Here is a 21,476-nt window from a genome sequence, read left to right as displayed (position 1 = left end):
TGCGTGCCATGTGACTTCCGGGTCGCGGCGGCGGCGCATGCGCCGTCATGTGTCCGGCCTGATTGAATCCATTATATATGGATGTGCTGGCCAGTAATACACCTACGCCCTGACGAAGGAGTTTTCTTCTCCGAAACGTGCATCGGGGCGCGTTCCTTGGCATTCATTCTTGGCTCATGAGGTATTAACCCTTTAATATTTTTTGATTCCCCATTGTATTCAGCGATTTTTTGCTCTTTCTTTATTACACACTGGAACCTAATGTTTTTTTGATTTAGGCACGTTCACAGTGTTTTTTATAGCACGATATATATTATCACACATTATTTCTTTGGGGACTTCACTTTATATATATTTCTTTATTTTTATTATTGTGATTGTATTACAGGGTTATTTATTTAACCTCTTCCTATAGCCTATTATGCTATTATGCTATGTATAAATTTTGGTGATGCCATTTTATGTTTAATGTGTACACCCATTTTTTAATAAAGGGTATTTTATCTAATTTTTTTGCGTGTTGCCATATTTATTACACGTATTTTGATTCCTGTAAGTTTCAACTTCCATCCTACTTAGTGTGCATTGTGGTTTTTTTCTATTGCTTTGGGGTCTGCTCTGGGGCAGTTTAGATTTCCCCTTTCTTTCTTTAGGCCTATTTAATTCTCCGGCTGTGATCGAGGGGTCTAGGGCATCGTAGGAACCCCCCACGGCTACTGCTAGTTGTGTTGATAGGTTCAGGGGTCTGCAATCCGATAGCTGCCAACTTCTCTGGTTTTCTGGACTTAGCTAGCATTTCTGTTTTTGCCTCCTACGGTGACTCAATCATAACAGATACTGCTGAGGTGCTGTTTCAATGTGTCAGGGATCAGTTACCTACAAATCCACCCAGGTGTGTGGTTAAGAACGCTATTGTAAAATGTGTTCAAGGACCTGTGATGAGGTCATAGCCATGTGACACGGTGGGTGTGGCTACGGACCATATAAGGTGGCCAGGGTAGGTCACATGGGGGTGAATGCTGGGACCTGGTTGGTCCGTTTTGGAAGGCCCATCTGGGAGAGATGGGGGCTGTCTTCCTGACAGCAAGGAATGCTGTGTTGAATGGCACGTGCCTGATGATTCCCTGGAGGGAATGGACGTCTGCAGCATGATGAAGGAACTATGAGGAAAGCCTGACGTGAGTGAGATAACTGAGGCTGAAGAGCCTGTGTATGCCTAACCTGTGTGACCACGGGGATTACAGAGCTGAACTCTGTCATGGACGCTATGCTGATGTTATGAAGTTTATGTTGCTGCTGTGGGTTTGTGCTGCATAATAAACCGCATGGACTATGATTGTTTATGGAAAACCCGTGCCGGATCTGGTTTTGTGGCTGCTAATCGAGTATCCCCTACTTGAATAACAGCGCTACCTTAATATATATATATATATATATGTATACTAGATGGTGGCCCGATTCTAACGCATCGGGTATTCTAGAAAATGGCCAGTGGGGGTTATACAAACCTTCCGACGGCCCCTGATCTCCGCTCCCGGCATCTTCCGGTCCCAGTAATGCTTAGTGCGAAGGACCGGAGATAACGTTACTCTTGCGAAAGCGCGACGTCATCAGCGGTCTTGCGCGCAAAGCAGAGGCGTAGCTAAGGGTTCAGCCTAGAGGAGGCGAAACACCTCTGAGTGGGCCCTCTATCCTGAGTAACACTTGCTTACATAATTATGGTGGCTTAAACACTTGTGGGCATGATTCTCGTCCGAGTCTCTCGCGTCAACACCCAACACTGCCCCGGGCACTCGGATTGGAGCGTGCGGCTACATGTATTTCAATGCAGCTGCACGCTCCGGTCCGAGTGCCGTGGCAGTGCCAGGTGTTGATGCAAGAGACTCGCATGAGAATTGTGCGAGTTTCCTGTGTGACCCCGGCCTTAAGAACATATCGGCAATTACAGTGCAGTTATAGAGACTTATAGGTGATGCTCTTTCTAATGGAGTCGTTTACTTTTCCAGTCTTTAAACCAGGCGCAGATTGCCACAACACGGCTGCAGAGATTACAAAAAAGACACATTTGACTTCTCATATTTTGAGCACCGTCCCCATCTATTCCCAACTTGCACAACCTCCTCTTCCTGCTCATAGCCCATTACTGAGCCGCTGCTGCGGTATGTGTCCCTATGGCCAGGGTCACACATGCGAGAAACTCGCACGATTCTCGTGCGAGTCTCTCACCTCAATACCCAACACTGCCGCCGACACTCAGACCGGAGTGTGCAGCTGCATGTATTTCTATGCAGCCACACGCTCCGGTCCCAGGGCTCATGCTCACATGCGAGAATCGTGCGAGTTTCTCGCATGTGAACATGAGCCCTAACAGGCTGGGGCTTATTATAAGACCTAAGCTGTAAATATAATAAGCCAGCTACCTCCACCCTCCCCAGACAACAACTATTAGGCCGGAGTCACACTAGCGATGAATACGGACGAGTGCTATGTGATGAAACATCACATAGCACTCGTCCGTATTCATCTGTGGGGCAGCTCCCATCAGCGTTTTTTTTTTTTCTCGGCCGTATTCTTCGTGCGAGTGAAATCGCAGCATGCTGAAATTGTCACAGACACTCAGCCGAGTCTCGGCTCATTCGCACCCATATATGTCTATGGGTGTGAGTGAGACAATGCACATCACTCGGATATCATCCGAGTGCTGTGCAATATACGCCAAGGAGCACGAGAAGCTCGGAGCACAGGCGCATGACACTCGGTTCCCGCTCGCAGCAGAGCAGGAGCCGAGAGGTATCGCATCGGATACCATACACTAGTGTGACCCCGGCCTTAAATAAGATGATTCCATATAATCTAAGATAAGGATGGAATTTGGAATACGAAGGCCCCTACAGCACCACCCCTATACCCTAATTCAGGTCCCTCTCTTCCCCTCACACACACCCCACTCAGCACTTCCACAGTAACATCTTCCAATCCAAGCCTTTTAATTTATTTTAAAAATACAAACATTTTGTTCCACATCAGTCATCAGCCCCTGGCCCTTACATTTCTGAAAATGTCCATCTCTGTCCGTAATAGTGACCGTCCAGGCCAGACACTGTCTTGGGCTCCTGGGTCCTCCTGAGTCCTGGCACAACCTAATCTGCAGCTGCTCACTAGGACACAGGGCCAGCATGGACCAATCAGGACACATCTGCCGCCTGAGATGGAGCCACGGCCGGTTTTAGGCAAAGTGGGGCCCTAGGCAAAGTTTAACATGGGGCCCCAAATGATCCCATATTGCACATCACACAGAAGCATTTCAATTATATTTACATGCACTGAGATCAGGACGCTAAATGAGTGTGATCGACAATATTTATGTCGTTCAACACTTGTTTCCCGGCCTCTTTCCACCGTCTGAGAAAGAATAATGGGGACAGAATGATCACTAATGGATCAATTTGTCCCCATACAGTATCATGTTATCAGCAGCACATCTACAGTTTACACCCCATAGTCCTCTATATAATATAATGTGACCCATAGTCCTCCATATAGTATAAAACATTCCCTATAGTCCTCCATATAGTATACTACACTCCCCATAGCCCTCCATATAGTATAATACACTCCTTATAGCTCTCCATATATTATAATACACTCAGTCCTCCATATAGTATAATACACTCCTCTTAGTGCTCCATATAGTATAATACACCACCAGTCATCCATGTAGTACAATTCATTTCCCATAGTATAATACACCCCATAGTTCTTCACATAGTATAATATATTCCCCATAGTCTTTCCCATAGTCTTCACAATAATAGTATTCCCCACAGTATAATGCAGCCCACATATACTATAATGCGGCCAACCCGTAGAGCATAATGCAGCCACCCCACACAATATAATGTAACCCCCCATAGAATATAATGCAGCCTCCCTCTTATAGTATAATGCAGTCACCTCTTGGAGCAGTGGTTCCCAAACTCCAGTCCTTGCGGACCCCAACAGGTCATGTTTTCAGGATTTCCTTAGTATTTCACAGGTGATGGAAGTATCATCAAGGCATCAGGAATTCTCTCACATGTGTAACACTATGGAAATCCTGCAAACATGACCTGTTGGGATCCGCGAGGACTGGAGTTTTGGAACCACTGCCTTAGAGCATAATACAGCCACCCCACAGAATATAATGCAGCCCCTCCATAGAATATATGGCAGTCCCCTCATAGAGTATAATGCAGCCCCCCATAGAATATAATGCAACCCCTTATATAGTATAATGAATAGAATACATAGAATACAATGTAGCCCTCCTCATATAGTATAATGCATCTCTAATAGAATATAATGTAGCCCCCTCATAAAGTATAATGAAGACCCCATACAATATAATCTAGCCCCCCATAGAATACAATGTAGCCTCCTCATATAGTATAATGTAGCCCCCTCAGAGAGTATGATGCAATCACCCCATAGAATAAATATAATACAGCCCCCCCATAGATTATATTGTAGCCCCAAATAGAATATAATATAGCCCACCTCCCCATAGAATATAATGTAACCCCTCCATATTAGATAACACAGCCTCCCCCATAGAATATAATGTACCCCCCATTGTATATAACGCAGTCACATAGTATATAGCACAGCTACATAGTATATAGCACAGCCCACATAGTATATAACAGCCCCACATGGTATATAGCACAGCCCACATGGTATATAGCACAGCACCATGGTATACAGTACAGCACCATGGTATACAGCACAGCCACCCCCTCCCCATCACAGCACCACATGGTATGCAGCATAGCCCCACATGGTATACAGCACAGCTCCATGGTATACTGCACAGCCCCCCCAGCACAGCACCATGGTATACAGCACAGCCCCCCCAGCACAGCTCCATGGTATACAGCACAGCCCCACTCTCCCCAGCACAGCACCATGGTATACAGCACAACCCCCCAGCACAGCACCACGGTATACAGCACAGCCCCCGAGCACAGCACCATGGTATACAGCACAGCACCATGGTATACAGCATAGCCTTCCCCCCCTCCAGAATGGCCCCCACAGTTACTGTTGAATAAAAAAAACACACACACTGCTCACCTTCTCCTCGAGCCCGCGCTGCTCCTGTCTCCTGCTCTGCCTGGTACACAGTGAGTGCGTGATGACATCATCGTGCACCTGCTGTGTCAGAGGCAGAGCGGGGAATGATGGGAGAGGGAGCGTCAGCTGATGCTCTCTCCTCCATCATTGCTGTGAACTCTACAATTCAATGCGGTGGCGGGGGAGTCGGCTCTGGGGGCAGGCGGGACCCCCTGACTCACAGGGGCCCCATAGCGGCTGCATGATGTGCTGCTAGTTTGGAGCCCCTGGGGGAGCGGGGGGCCCTAGGCAGCTGCCTGCCTCTAACGCCGGCCCTGGGTGGTGCTACCCGCACTGCTGCCAGCCTGTCACACTATCAGGTTAGCAGCGCTGCAGTGAGACTCTCCTATTGGCTGCTGCTGTGCAGCGTGCAGAGTCTCTGTACAGAATCGACCAGGCAGCTGCTTCGCAGCGTGCCGCCCGGTCCTGTCAATGACACATAAGAGAGCTGTGGCCGCTCATTAGTTAATGGCGGCCGGACTGCGCCTGTCGCTGATTGGTCGTGCCCAGCCTGCCGCGACCAATCAGCGACGTGGGATTTCCGTTACAGGCAGCCAGAATTAGACGATTATATAGTAGATATATACGGTGGGTACCGAAAGTATTTAGACTCCTCTAAATTTTTCACTCTGTTTCATTGCAGCCATTTGGTAAATTCAAAAAAGTTAATTTTGTTTCTCATTAATGTACACTCTGCACCTCATCTTGACTGTAAAAAAGAGAAATGTAGAAATTTTTGCAAATTTATTAAAAAAGAAAAACTGAAATAATTCGCCTTACAGTGCAATAGTTTTGCAATGCTAAAGAACCTGGCAGACGGCAATACCGGTAAAAAAATGAAAAAGATATTTTACAGTAATGGAAAGTTTCTTATATTAACTTATGACAGTGAACATTTAAAAGGTTGTTACCACAATGGCAATGTTTTTTTTTTTTACAAAGTACAGTATTTGCAAGACTATTGTTACTATACAGTACAAGCAGGGTCTTTTAGAGAAAACCTGAAGTGCCATAGCAAAAGTTCTAATTGGCCCATCCTTTAAAAAAATGTATTCAATAGAGTAGGTGGGGTCATGGCACATAGGCACAGGTACAAAATGGCACTCCTCCTAATTTTGAAAGACAAGGTGGAGGACATGTATTGTGGTAGTTAAAGAGTAAATTTGGCCCTATTGAAGCACCATAGTGTTCTCAACTGCTATGATACCCCTTTCATGGCTCCCATAGAGTGTGAATCCCCCCAAAATGCCACACAGTTTGATACTCTTGCAGTGATTTTTTTTCAAAGTAACCCCACATGCACAGTAAGATTACATCACAGTACCTCTAGCATATCATACCCCCACAGTATAATGTCCCCACAGTGCCCCAACACAGTACTATTCCCCAACAGTGCCTCCAGATTGTATGATTTACTTACAGTTCCTTCACAAACATTATGAGGTCCCATAGTGAGCCCCTCCCCACAAAATAATGCTTCAAGTTTCTCCATGCACATAATGAGGCCACCAGTGACCCACACAGTGTGATGCCCCCATAGCCGCACCACACATGGCCCCCTAAGCCCTCCCACACAACATGATGGCCTCCCAGGCCTCTTTACAGAATGATGTCCCACATAGCCCTCCCATTGCAGTATGATAGCTCCACCCCTCACACAGTATCATGCTTCCACAGTGATTTTCTATAACTAATTAATTAAATAATTAAATACTATCACAGATATATTGATGATCTGATCGTCATATGGAGTGGTATGGAACAGGAGGCTATAAAATTTATGAGAGGACTCAATGACATTGAATGGGGCCTTACATTCATGGCTCATATTGTGAGTGACAAAATTATCATTTCAAACCTAGATATATTTTATACAGATAGGACTATCATGAGCAAAACACACTTCAAAACAGTTGTCGGAAATGGATAGTTAGACTTCAATAGTGCTAATTTTCCAAAATGAAAAAAATAATAAGTCAATTTCACCAAATTAAGAGAAATTGTACCTTAACGTCTGACTACATTAATTACCACATTTTTCAGATTATAAGACGCACCCCAAATTTTGAGGCGAAAAATAGGAAAAAAAAATGGTGGTGCTTCTTATAATCCATGTGTCTTATTGCTTACCGGAGGGGGTGGCTGCGGTGAAGCAGGGCCCCAGAGTCGCTGCTGAAGGAGGCAGAAGTGGGGTGATGCCGCAGGCTGGGATGAGGGGGTGTCCGATGTGCAGTGCACCGCTGCAGGTGTCTGGTGCTGCGGGTGTCCGGAGCTGCAGGTGGAATTTGGGGGGAAAAAAAGTGCATTTTATAATCCTTCAAATACAGTAATCAAAAATTTATTGAAAAAAGTTTCAAGAAAAAAGGAATCCCATAATCCCATGGGAATTGTGGGAATAGCCTTTAAAAAAAATTTAATTTCACGCAATCGGATTGTCTCAAACAAAATAAGAAGGGAGAAGAAAGTAAGGCGGATAAAAACATATGGAGACAATTTTATTATGACATACAACCGGGGTAACCAGTATATCCGTGACACCTTAAACAAATATTGGTACTTATTGAGAGAAGACTTTATATTAAAAACAATTTTACCACAAGAACAAGTCACCTTTAGAAGGGGTACAACGGTAAAAAACATGATAGCTCCAAGTAAATTAAAGAAAAAGAGGCCTCAAAATATCAATGTTGATCAGTTTATAAATGCCTTCTTTTTAAAAAATGCTGCTACTTCATTATTATAAATCATGGAGCTAAAGAAATTAATTCTAACAGTACGGGAGAAAAACATAGAATCTCACAAAACTTAACATGTAATTCCAATCTTGTGATTTATGTTGTACCCTGTGTCTGTGGTCTTCAATATGTGGGTCCCAGACCCTGGGATCATGCATGATTGCTCACAGACATAATGTAAAAAATGGTTTTTTTTTGTTTTTTTTAAAACAAAGTCTATCTAGACTTTAATTTGTCAAAGTTACACCACTAGAACAAATCAATATAGAATCACTAAATAGAAAAAGACCCTGAATGCTAAAGAACCGTTTTGGATATTTAAATTGCAAAGTTTATTTCCGAATGGTCTGAACAACAAACTGGAACAAGCTTGATCATCATCGTTATAAATAAGTTTAGTTATGGGTCTCCCTTTTTTTTTTCTTCTTCTCCTCATAGATTGTAAGCTTGCGAGCAGGGCCCTCATTCCTCTTGGTATCTGTTATGATCTATGTGATTATTGTTATGCTGTAATGTCTATTTTCTGTACAAATCCCCTCTGAAATGTAAAGTTCTGCGGAATATGTCGGCGCTATAGAAATAAAATTTATTATTATTATTATTATGGGTATATATATATATATATGGGTATGTATGTATATATGTAGAATATACTGTGTGTATATATATATATATATATATATATATATATATATATATACACTGAGTGTAAATATATACAGTCATATGTTAAAGTTTGGGCACCCCTATTAATGTTAACCTTTTTTCTTTATAACAATTATGGTTTTTGCAACAGCTATTTCAGTTTCATATATCTAATAACTGATGGACTCAGTTATATTTCTGGATTCAAATGAGGTTTATTGTACTAACAGAAAATGTGCAATCTGCATTTAAACAAAATTTGACCGGTGCAAAAGTATGGGCACCTCAACATAAAAGTGACATTAATATTTCGTAGATCCTCCTTTTGCAAAAATAACAGCCTCTAGTCGCTTCCTGTAGCTATTAATGAGATCCTGGATGAAGGTATTTGTGACCATTCCTGTTTACAAAACAATTCCAGTTCAGTTAAGTTTGATGGTCGCCGAGCATGGACAGCCCGCTTCAAATCATCCCACAGATGTTCAATGATATTCAGGTCTGGGGACTGGGATGGCCATTCCAGAACATTGTAATTGTTCCTCTGCATGAATGCCTGAGTAGATTTGGAGCGGTGTTTTGGATCATTGTCTTGCTGAAATATCCATCCCCGGCGTAACTTCAACTTCGACCCTGATTCTTGCACATTATTGTCAAGAATCTGTTGATACTGAGTTGAATCCATGCGACCCTCAACTTTAACAAGATTCCCGGTGCCGGCATTGGCCACACAGCCCCAAAGCATGATGGAACCTCCACCAAATCTTACTGTGGGTAGCAAGTGTTTTTCTTGGAATGCTGTGTTTTTTAGCCTCCAGGGCATAACGCCTTTTTGTATGACCAAACAACTCAATCTTTGTTTCATCAGTCCACAGGACTTTCTTCCAAAATGTAACTGGCTTGTCCAAATGTGCTTTTGCAGACCTCAGGTGACTCTGTTTGTGGCGTGCTTGCAGAAACGGCTTCTTTCGCATCACTCTCCCATACAGCTTCTCCTTGTGCAAAGTGCGCTGTATTGTTGACCGATGCACAGTGACACCATCTGCAGCAAGATGATGCTGCAGGTCTTTGGAGGTGGTCTGTGGATTGTCCTTGACTGTTCTCACCATTCTTCTTCTCTGCCTTTCTGATATTTTTCTTGGCCTGCCACTTCTGGGCTTAACAAGAACTGTACCTGTGTTCTTCCATTTCCTTACTATGTTCCTCACAGTGGAAACTGACAGGTTAAATCTCTGAGACAACTTTTTGTATCCTTCCCCTGAAAAGCTATGTTGAATAATCTTTGTTTTCAGATCATTTGAGAGTTGTTTTGAGGAGCCCATGATGCCACTCTTCATAGGAGAATCAAATAGGAGAACTACTTGCAAGTGGCCACCTTATATACCTTTTCTCATGATTTGATACACCTGGCTATGAAGTTCATAGCTCAATGAGGTTACAAAACCAATTTAGTGCTTGAGGAAGTCAGTTAGGAGTGTTCAAATCAAGAAAATGGTAAGGATGCCCATACTTTTGCACCGGTCAAATTTTGTTTAAATGCAGATTGCACATTTTCTTTTAGTACAATAAACCTCATTTGAATCCAGACATATAACTGAGTCCATCAGTTATTAGATATATGAAACTGGAATAGCTGTTGCAAAAACCTAAATTGTTATAAAGAAAAAAGGTTAACATTAATAGGGGTGCCCAAACTTTAACATATGACTGTATATACACGTATATGTAATCATCAACCGTAACAGAAATAAACACATGAAATCGATCACTCTGTTTGTAATGACTCTATATAATATGAGTTTCACTTTTTGTATTGAAGAAATGAAATAAATTAACTGTTTGATGATATTCTAATTTTGTGAGTGTCAGGAACACCGCACTGCACTTGCTCACTGAGCCAGTGCGCGTGTCCTGAGTAAGACAAACTGTGCTCAGAGTTACCTGTGGAGCGGGCAGCAGCAGAGAAGATGCGTGCTTCAGACCCACAGGACCTGAAGCACGTGACTGCTGGGGGCATGGCCTAAACTCCAGAAAGCTAGGAGCTGCAGGAAAACTCCTAGAATGGTAACTACGGAACAAAGTTACTAATTGGCATAAACAGGGACATAAACCAGATCAGGCTGGGGTCAAAGCACGAGATAGCACGACAATTACCAAAGGGCAAGACAGAACGGATAGTCAAGATGTAGCCAAGAAGTCAGAAACCAGAGAAGCAGATATACAGTACAGAATCAACAGGCAAACTCACAACAGGGGACAGAACCGGATCAGAACCATATAAGCAAGCTAGAAGACAACGAACAGGCACAGGGGTCACCACACTCGGCCAAAGGCAAAAGTATAACTGACAGGGATTTTAGTTTCTCAGGGCTATAAAAAGCTCTGTCTGAACCAAAGAGAGGCCACAATAATTAACCCCAGGTGTGCAGGTCAAAGCCTGCATTGAGCTCAAGACATTAACCCCTGATGTGCAGGTCAAAACCTGCACTGGGATCATGACAGTGAGAAGCACCTGTATACAGTATAATATAAGTAAGATTTTAATATAGGGGCCATGTGGAGCATACTGACATTGGTTTTTAGAAATACAGATTGCTGTTGGACAATTATGCTTCTTTCTGCCCTCGTGAGGCACAATTATAGGTATAAAATTAAAAACAAATCGTCAATTGACTAAGAAAACAAACTCTGTTTTTTTTTTTGTTTTTTTTAAGAAAGCTCCATTTAGCGTTGCATCATAAGTTCTGTACTTTACAGATCCCATCACAAACATAATGACACTCAACTGTTTGTTAAAAGATATCATTACATGTTTTACCTCCTTTAATAAATAGTGTTCACTTGAAAGGTTCACAAGAAATGTTTACTATTCTTATAATCACTATGTTAAAGGCTCAGAGAAGTTAGGTTTGGCTGGACAAGAGAGAATGTTTGTTCATATTAATAAGGTAAATGTTGGATGAATCTTCTGATTTTGGTTGGATTTGTTGACCATCTAGTACAGGGTGCACAATATTTTTTGGCCCAATGGCCACCTTGTCATACTGAACCAATTCCAAGCTGGGTAAGTTTTTTATCCCCTTTCCTACATTGGACGTAATATTCCGTCCATGTGACCTGGGACCTAAGTCCCAAGGATGGAATATTACGTCACAGGCGATCAGCGGCGCTCTCAGGGGGAGCACCGCTGATCGCGGCTGGGTGTCAGCTGATTATCACAGCTGACACCCGGCACTATGTGTCAGGGGCAGTCACGGACCGCCCCGGCACATTAACCCCTGGCACACTGCGATCAAACATGATTGCAGTGTACCAGGGGCATAGGAGAGAAGCGCTCAGGGAGGGGGCTCCCTCCGTGCTTCCCTGCAACCTCCTCCCTGCAGGCCCCCGTATACAATATGGCCGCAGGGGCCTTCGGGGTCCTGCAGGGAGGCATCTTCCTCACTGCCTGCTGAGAGCAGGCAGGAGGAATCCTGCAGAGCACCTGTCAGATCGCCGATCTGACACAGCGCTGTTCTAAGTGTCAGATCGGTGATCTGACAAAAGATAGTGATGTCCCCCCCGGGACAATATAATAAAGTAAAAAAAAAGTGTAAAAATAATTTAAAAAAAATCACAAAATAAATAAAAAAAAAAAATTCCCTAATGAATTCTGTTTTTTCTAAATAAAAAAAAAAAAATAAGTACACATATTTAGTATCGCCGTGTCCGTAACGACCCGCCCTATAAATTTATCCTACTAGTTAACCCCTTTAGCGAACCTCTTAAAAAAAAAAAACAAAGCAAAAAAACAATGCTTTATCATCATACCCCCGAACAAAAAGTGCAATAACCCGCGATCAAAAAGACAGATATGAATAAACATGGTACCGCTGAAAATGTCATCTTGTCCCGCAAAAAACAGCGCCATACAGCGTCATCAGCGAAAAAAAAAAGTTATAGCTCACAGAATAAAGCGATACAAATATAATTATTTTTTATGTAAAATTGTTTTTATTGCATAAAAGCGACAAAACATAAAAAAAGACATAAATGAGGTATCGCTGTAACTGTACTGACCCGAAGAATAAAACCACCTTATCAATTTTACCGCACGCGGAACGGTGTAAACTCACCCCCCAAAAGAAATTCATGAATTGCTGTTTTTTGTTCATTCTGCGTCCCAAAAATCGGAATAAAAAGCGATAAAAAAAGTCACGTGCCCGAAAATGGTACCAATAAAAACGTCAACTCGTCCCGCAAAAAATAAGACCTCACCTGACTCTGTGTTTCAAAATACGGAAAAATTATAGCTCTCAAAATGTGGTGATGCAAAAACTATTTTTACAATAAAAAGAGTCTTTTAGCGTGCGACAGCTGCCAAGCATAAAAAAAGCCATAATTAGTCAATCAAACCCACCGTTATCACCCCCTTAGTTAGAGAAAAATAATAAAATTAAAAAAAAGTATTTATTTCCATTTTCCCATTAGGGTTAGGTCTAGGGTTAGGGTTAGGTCTAGGGCTGAGATTAGGGTTAGGGGTGTGTTAGGGTTAGGGTTGGATTTAGAATTGGGGGTTTCCACTGTTTGGGCACATCAGGGGCTCTCCAAATGCAACATGGCGTTTGATCTCAATTCCATCCAAAAAAGTCAAATGGCGCTGCTTCCCTTCCAAGCTCTGCCATGTGCCCAAATAGTGGTTTACCCCCACATATGGGGTATCAGCGTACTCAGGACAAATTGCACAATAACTTTTGGGGTCCTGTTTCCCTTAGGAAAATAAAAATTGGGGGTGAAAAGATCATTTTTGTGGAAAAATATGATTTTTTTAATTGTACGGCTGTACGTTATAAACTTCTGTGAAGCCCCTGGGGGTTCAAAGTTCTCACCACACATCTAGATAAGTTCCTTGGGGGGGTCTAGTTTCCAAAATGGGGTCATTTGTGGGGGGTTTCCACTGTTTAGGTACATCAGGGGTTCTCCAAACGTGACATGGCATCCGTTCTGAATTCCAGCCAATTTTGCGTTGAAAAAGTCAAACGGCGCTCGTTCCCTTCCAAGCTCTGCCATGCGCCGAAACAATGGTTCCCCCCCACATATCAGGTATCAGCATACTCAGGACAAATTGCACAATAACTTTTGCAGTCCAATTTCTCCTGTTACCCTTGGTAAAAATAAAAAAAATTGGACCTGAAGTAATTTTTTTTTGTGAAAAAAATTTAAATGTTCATTTTATTTAAACATTCAAAAAATTCCTGTGAAGCACCTGAAGGGTTAATGAACTTCTTGAATGTGGTTTTGAGCACCTTGAGGGGTGCAGTTTTTAGAATGGTGTCACTTTTGGGTATTTCCCATCATATAGACCCCTCAAATTGACTTCAAATGTGATGCGGTCCTTAAAAATAAAATGGTGTTGTAAAAAGGAGAAATCGCTGGTCAACTTTTAACCCTTGTAACTTCCTAACAAAAAAAAATTTGGTTCCAAAATCGTGCTGATGTAAAGTAAACATGTGGGAAATGTTACTTATTAAGTTTTTTGTGTGCCATATCTCTGTGATTTAAGGGCATAAAAATTCAAAGTTGGAAAATTGCGAAATTTTCAACATTTTTGCCAAATTTCTGTTTTTTTCAAAAATAAACGCAAGTCATATCAATTAAATTTTACCATTGACATGAAGTACAATACGTCATGAGAAAACAATGTCAGAATCACCGGGATCCATGGAAGCGTTCCAGAGTTATTACCTCATAAAGGGACAGTGGTCAGAATTGTAAAAATTGGCCTGGCATTAACGTGAAAACCACCGTTGGGAGTAAAGGGGTTAAAGGGGTAAATACACCAATACATCACCAGAACCGCCGTTAGTACATTAAAACAGTACATCACCAGAACCAAGGTTTTACCATTTGAGAAGGATTTGGAGAGTTTCTGCTAAAAAAAAAAAAAAAAAAAAAAAAAAAAAAATCAGTGTGAACACATGCTAATTTAAGCTGAATTTTTGGAACAGAAACTCACTAAATCCTCCTCATAATTTCAAATCTCTTGTTTTGAGAATTTTTAAGTTTTAACATGTTGTGGTTTGCTACATATGTACTGTACAAGATCAGAACCACCATCAGCACATGAGTGTGGCACAAGAACTGCCATCAGTTGATGTATGCACCGCCAGAACCACCGTTAGTATATAAAAGTAGCGCCAGAACTATCATCAGTACATGAATTCAGCGCGAGAACCACCGTCGATACATCTATACAGCACCAAGCTTAGTACAGTGATCAATTGCAATGTCAGGTCAAGACCATATACAATTTTATTGCATGAAACGACAACTACACCTAAGGAGATGCTGGGAGTTGCTGTTATAAGCCTTTATCATAGAATCATAGAATCATAGAATCGTAGAGTTGGAAGGGACCTCCTGGGCCATCTGGTCCAACCCCCTGCTCAAAGCAGGATTCGCTAAATCATCCCAGTCAGATGTCTGTCCAGCCTCTGTTTGAAGACTTCCATTGAAGGAGAACTCACCACTTCTTGTGGCAGCCTGTTCCACTCATTGATCACTCTAACTGTCAAAAAGTTTTTTCTAATATCTAATCTGTGTCTCCTCCCATTCAGTTTCATCCTATTGCTTCTAGTCTTTCCTTGTGCAAATGAGAATAAAGTTGATCCTTCTACAATGTGACAGCCCTTTAGATATTTGTAGACAGCTATTAAGTCTCCTCTCAGTCTTCTCTTTTGCAAACTAAACATTCCCAAATCCTGCAACCTTTCCTCATAATACAGGGTTTGCAGACCGGTCACCATTCTGGTCGCTCTTTTCTGAACTTGCTCCAGTTTGTTGATGTCTTTTTTAAAATGTGGTGCCCAAAACTGGACACAATATTCCAGGTGAGGTCTGACCAAAGAGGAGTAGAGGGAAATAATGACTTCACGTGATCTAGACTGTATGCTTCTGTTAATACATCCTAGAATTGCATTTGCCTTTTTTGCTGCTGCATCACACTGTTGACTCATATTCAGTCTGTGATCTATTAATATACCCAAGTCTTTTTCACATGTGCTGTCACTTAGCCCTATTCCTCCCATTCTATATATGCTTTTTTCATTTTTATTGCCCAGATGTAGTACTTTGCATTTTTCCCTGTTAAAAACCATTGTGTTAGTTGCTGCCCACTTCTCCAGTTTATTTAAATCTTTTTGAATCCTCTCTCTCTCTTCTCTAGTATTAGCTATCCCTCCTAGCTTTGTGTCATCAGCAAATTTAATCAGTTTACCCTCAATTCCTTCATCTAAATCGTTGATAAAGATGTTGAACAATACAGGGCCCAGGACAGAGCCCTGTGGTACCCCACTTGAGACATTCTTCCAACTGGATGTGCAGCCATTTACGACCACTCTTTGGGTCCGATCACTAAGCCAGTTATGAATCCACCTAACAGTTGCCTTGTCCATTCCATACTTAGTCATTTTTTCAATAAGGATTGTATGAGAGACTTTGTCAAATGCTTTGCTGAAGTCAAGATATACTATATCTACAGCATTTCCTTGATCCACCCAATCAGTGATACCGTCATAGAAGGAAATTAAGTTAGTCTGACATGACTTATTAGTTACAAACCCATGCTGACTCTGTTTAATCACTTCATTCTTATCCAGGTATTGACATACTGTGAACCATACATGAATGACAGTACTGATGGCACACAGACAGTATCACAAATATTTACATCCAGGTACCTTATAAGAGACCTCTGTTCTGATTGAAATCATTCTTCTTTTCGTCTCCATTTTGTCCAGACGCCATAACACCATCATGAAATTTCATGCTCAAAGCTCATCTTTGCAAACATCCCTCTTCTCTGTCATCTCCACCCAACACTGTGACCTAACATAGTAACATAGTTTTGAAGGCTGAAGGAAGACCTTATGTCCATCTAGTTCAGCCTACTGTATTTTTAGTGCAGCTGTTATGCATTGTTGATCCTGGGGAAGGCAAAAAACCCACAGAGTAGAAGCCAATTTTCTCCATAGGGAAAAAAATTCCTTCCCCTAAGCTGGGTCAACCATCTACCTGTAATATTATGTTATTCGTAACCTTCTATACTGTTACTCACAAGAAAAGCATCCATTCCTTTCTTAAATTCGTTCAGTGAGTTGGCCATCACCACTTCCTCAGGAAGAGAATTCCAGAGCCTCACTGCTCTTACCGTGAAGAACCCTCTTCTAAAAAATTAAAGTGTAATTATACTGCCCCATAAATATAAATATCTCTTACAGTGGAGGAAATAAGTATTTGATCCCTTGCTGATTTTGTAAGGTTGCCCACTGACAAAGACATGAACAGTCTATAATTTTAAGGGCAGGTTAATTTTAACATTGAGAGATAGAAAATCAAAAATAAAATCCAGAAAATCACATTTTTAAATTATATAAATTTATTTGCATTTTGCAGTGAGAATTAAGTATTTGATCCCTCTGGCAAACAAGACTTAATACTTGGTGGTAAAACCCTTGTTGGCAAGAACAGCAATCAGACTTTTTTGTAGTTGCTGACGAGGTTTGCGCACATGTCAGGAGGAATTTTGGACCACTCCTCTTTGCAGATCATCTCTAAATCATTACGATTTTGAGGCTGTCGCTTGGCAACTTGGAACTTAAACTTCCTCTATAAGTTTTATATGGGATCCTCCCAAGACCTCCTACTCTCCTCCACACTTATTCGTTCCTCACACAACCGCCTCCAAGATTTCTCCCAAATATCTCCTATCCTCTGGAATGCCATGCCTCAACACGTCCGATTATCCACCACCCTCGGATCCTTCAAACGAAACCTGAAAACCCATCTTTTCAGGAAAGCTTACAGACTGTAATAACCATTCTGCCACCTCACCACCGCCTGAGCTGCCGCCTCATGACCACCAGAGCTGCTGCACCCCCGACCTTCTGTCTCTTCCCCACTATCCCGCAGAATGTAAGTCCACAAGGACAGGGTCCTCTCCCCTCTGTACCAGTCTGTCACTGTAAATTTGTTGTGGAAACTTGTTTACTGTTAACGATATCTATAACTTTGTATGTAACCCCTCTTCTCATGTACAGCACCATGGAATTAATGGCGCTATATAAATAAATAATAATAATGATAATAAGGTTTGGAGACTGGCTAGGCCACTTCATGAACTTAATGTCCTTAATTTTGAGCCACTGCTTTGTTGCCTTGGCTGTATGTTTTGGGTCATTGTCTTGCTGGAAGACCCAGCCATGACCCATTTTTAATGTCCTGGCGGAGGGAAGGAGGTTGTCACTCAGAATTTTACGGTACATGGCTCCATCCAGTCTCCCATTGATGCGGTGAAGTAGTAATGTGCCCTTAGCATAGAAGCACCCCCAAAATATGGGCAGCACGGTGGCTCTGTGCTTGGCACTGCAGCGTTGCAGCACTGGAGTCCTGGGTTCAAATCCCACCAAGGACAACATCTGCAAGGAGTTTGTATGTTCTCCCCGTGTTTGCGTGGGTTTCCTCTGGGTACTCCGCTTTCCTCCCCCTTTCCAAAGACATACTTCTAGGTAATTTAGATTGTGAGCCCCATCAGGGACAGCGATGATAATGTGTGTAAAGTGCTACGGAATATGCTTGACAGTGAGGACGGTGTTCTTTGGGTCATAGGCATTATTTCTCTTCCTCCAAACATGGCGAATTGAGTTAATGCCAAAGACCTCAATTTTTGTTTCATCTTACCACAGTACCTTCTCCCAGTCACTCACAGAATCATCTAGGTGTTCATTGGTAAACTTCAGACGGGCCTGCACATGTGCCTTCTTGAGCACGGGGACCTTGCGGGCACTGCAGGATTTTAAAATTTTACGGCGTAATGTGTTACCAATGGTTTTCTTTGTGACTGTGGTCCCAGCTGCCTTGAGATCACTAACAAGTTCCTTCCGTGTAGTTTTAAGCTGATCTCTCACCTTCCTCATTATCAAGGATACCCCACGTGGTGAGATTTTGCATGGTGCCCCAGATCAATGTCAATTGACAGTCATTTTGTATTCATTACATTTTCTTATTATTGCACCAACAGTTATCTCCTTCTCACCCAGCGTCTTACATATGGTTTTGTAGCCCATTCCAGCTTTGTGCAGGTCTATGTTGTTGTCCCTGACATCCTTAGAAAGCTCTTTGGTCTTGCCCATGTTGTAAGGGTTAGAGTCTGACTGATTAATTGAGTCTGTGGACAGGGGTCTTTTATAAAGTTGACTATGTAAGACAGCTGTTTTTAACGCATGTAACGAGTTGATTAGGAGCGTCTAACTTCTCTGTAGGAGCCAGAACTCTTAATGGTTGGTAGGGGATCAAATACTTATTTCTCACTGCAAAATGCAAATAAGTTTATATAATTTATACAATGTGATTTTCTGGATTTTATTTTTGTTGTTCTATATCTCAATGTTAAAATTAACCTACCCTTAAAATTATAGACTGTTCATGTCTTTGCCAGTGGGCAAACTTACAAAATCAACAAGGGATCAAATACTTTTTTCCCCCCACTGTATGCTGTGCCCCTGAATAAATAAATGATTAATAAAATTCCCCTCCCATACTGCCTCTCTATAATATACCCCTCACACTGCCCCCTCCGTAATGTCCACCATCAGACCCTCTCAATAATATACCCCCACACTGCCTCTCTTCATAATATACGCCCACATTGCCTATGTCCATAATATAACACCTCATGGACAGTCTCCATTATATACCCCAAAACTGCCTCTCTCCATAATATACCCCCACACTGCCCCTCTCTACAGTAAACCCCCTCATAGACCCTCTCCATAATATATTCCCTCACAGCCCCCCATAAGAAACCCCCACACTGCCTGTCTCCATAATATCACCCCAAACTGCCCATTTCCATATTTCCCCCACAATGCCTTTCTGCATATAGTCCCCACAGCCCCTCACTATACTATGTCCCCTGTCACAATCTGCCAATTGTCCAATAATGTCCTCCATTGCCTAATGATGTACCCTAAATTGTTCCCCATTGTGTTATAATGTATCCCACAATGTCCAATGTCCTCCATTGCCCCTTTATGTGCCCTCACAGTAATCTCAACCCCCTCATCTTAAATGAAAGCACATTTCTTACGATAATGTGTGTAAAGCGCTGCGGAATATGTTAACGCTATATAAAAATAAAGATTATTATTTCTACAGGTCCTCAGTGGAGAAGATACCTGTGCCTGACATCTCCTCACCTGGTGCGTTCCCAGCAGTAGTGTGATGATGTCAGCAGCATGCTGACCTCATCATGCTGCTGCAAGTCGGGTCAGGACTGATGCTCACTACTATGCCTCAGTCTCGGCGCCGCAGTGTTCAAGTGTATTTTGAGTCTGAAAGAAGCAAATACGTTTGGATACAGGAAGAAGAGGGATGCGTCTCCCAGGCAGCTGTTCAGGCCGCATAGTTTGGTGGGCCGCACGTTGTGAAGGCCTGATCTGAGCTAGATGCAAGACGGCTGTAGTCCGTGTTCCTCCCCCTGCCTAACTCCCTTGTTTTGTCTGCATGTCGCCAGAACAATGTCCAAAATGATTGAAATAAAGGACTGTTCACCTAAGGATTTGGTGAGTGCTGCTTTCCTGTTTATACTGTTGAACATGCATTAAAAGGGGGTTTCCATCTTATATTAAAAGACAAACATATAGGTGGCAGGCTGTAGAAAAACAATAAATCAAAAAACAATGCTCTTTTGATGTGTGCTTTGAAAAAAAAAATCATCAGTGAAAAACCCAATGCAGACTTCACATCACTAACTGAACTGTGGGTTCTTGTTTAACTAATCACTTAAAGGGAATCTATCACTACATTTGACCTATCCAAAATATTAGTATGGGCATACAGGTTATAGACTGAAAAAAGTCCTTCCTGTATGTCTGATATTAGATGCCTTGTTGTGGATAAATCATCTTTTATCCTTTTTATATTATTGACCTCTTCCAGGTTATGGTAAGGACGCTGCCTGGAAGATAAGCTAGAGCTTATTTTACTTGAAGAAGGTGTTACCAGTAGGATAGGATGTGTAATGGTTACCAGTGTGATGAGTAATGGCCGCTCTCTGCTCTCCTGATCTCACTGCAGAGCTGTGTGTGATTATAACTGCACATCTGCAGGCTCCTCTCAGCTTCAGCTTCCATCTCACAAGCACACTGTCACAAAGGTGTTGGGACTTTGGGTGCTAACTAGGTTCCTAGAACTAGGAGCGCCCTAGCCTATCCCTGTCCCCTGGATTATTCCTAAGTGGTTGAGATGCCAGGTTTACAGGCCTTCTATGCTCTTATATTCATCTTGATCTGTTCCTTCCCCCACCCAGGATAGTGGGAAGCTGAAATGTATAGGAACAGACAAACAAGGGAAGACAAACAGGGATAAATGAAAGTACCAACCATACAAAATACACACATGAAACAACAGGGTGGGACACAGAGGAGTTAATAGAGGGAGAAACCACATAGGATAGGATGACTCTGAGGATGTGCACACAGACAAAACTCCAAGCAACAATCTCCTTAACAATCTCCAAACACTAACTCCAACTCCTAACCAGGCAGTAAGAACTAATACTGGCAATTCCTAAGTGCCAGAGGCGAGCATATATAGCAGAGAGGAGTACCCAACAATGAGCAGCTGAGAAAATCCAGGTAGGAAAGCTCTAGGAGCTTCAACTGAACAGATTAACCCTTGTACTGCCAGCAAGGAAAAAGCTAAACTGTTTAATACGATGGTGAAATACTTCTAACCAGTGCAGGAGTTATTGAAACCAGACATCACGATCTTCTGGCCTCTCTCTGTAGTGGTATCCCAGTGACAGATTTTCAATATTGTTGCAATACCACAGAGCTTATAGATTTGCAAAAGTGTTTGCAAAACGATAAATTTCAGTTCGGCTGCTCTGTGTTAGTTGCATGTCACACA

At 42.2% G+C, this 21,476-nt stretch overlaps 1 protein-coding gene across 1 annotated transcript in view; it reads right to left on the bottom strand.

Moving 5' to 3' along the window:
- CERS3 (ceramide synthase 3) overlaps positions 1–21,476 on the bottom strand; it is a 408,572-nt gene that overhangs the window by 241,707 nt on the left and 145,389 nt on the right. Inside the window, exon 3 of the mRNA XM_073568813.1 lies at positions 7,282–7,423. The gene's annotated coding sequence lies outside the window, so the exon portion shown is untranslated. The remainder of the gene's footprint in view (positions 1–7,281; positions 7,424–21,476) is intronic.

This window comes from Dendrobates tinctorius, unplaced genomic scaffold (assembly GCF_039654945.1).
Source record: "Dendrobates tinctorius isolate UK_male_01 unplaced genomic scaffold, ASM3965494v1 ptg000022l, whole genome shotgun sequence".
NCBI lineage: Eukaryota > Metazoa > Chordata > Amphibia > Anura > Dendrobatidae > Dendrobates > Dendrobates tinctorius.
Note: the sequence above shows the minus strand (reverse complement) of the source record. Positions and strands in the feature narration are given on the sequence as shown.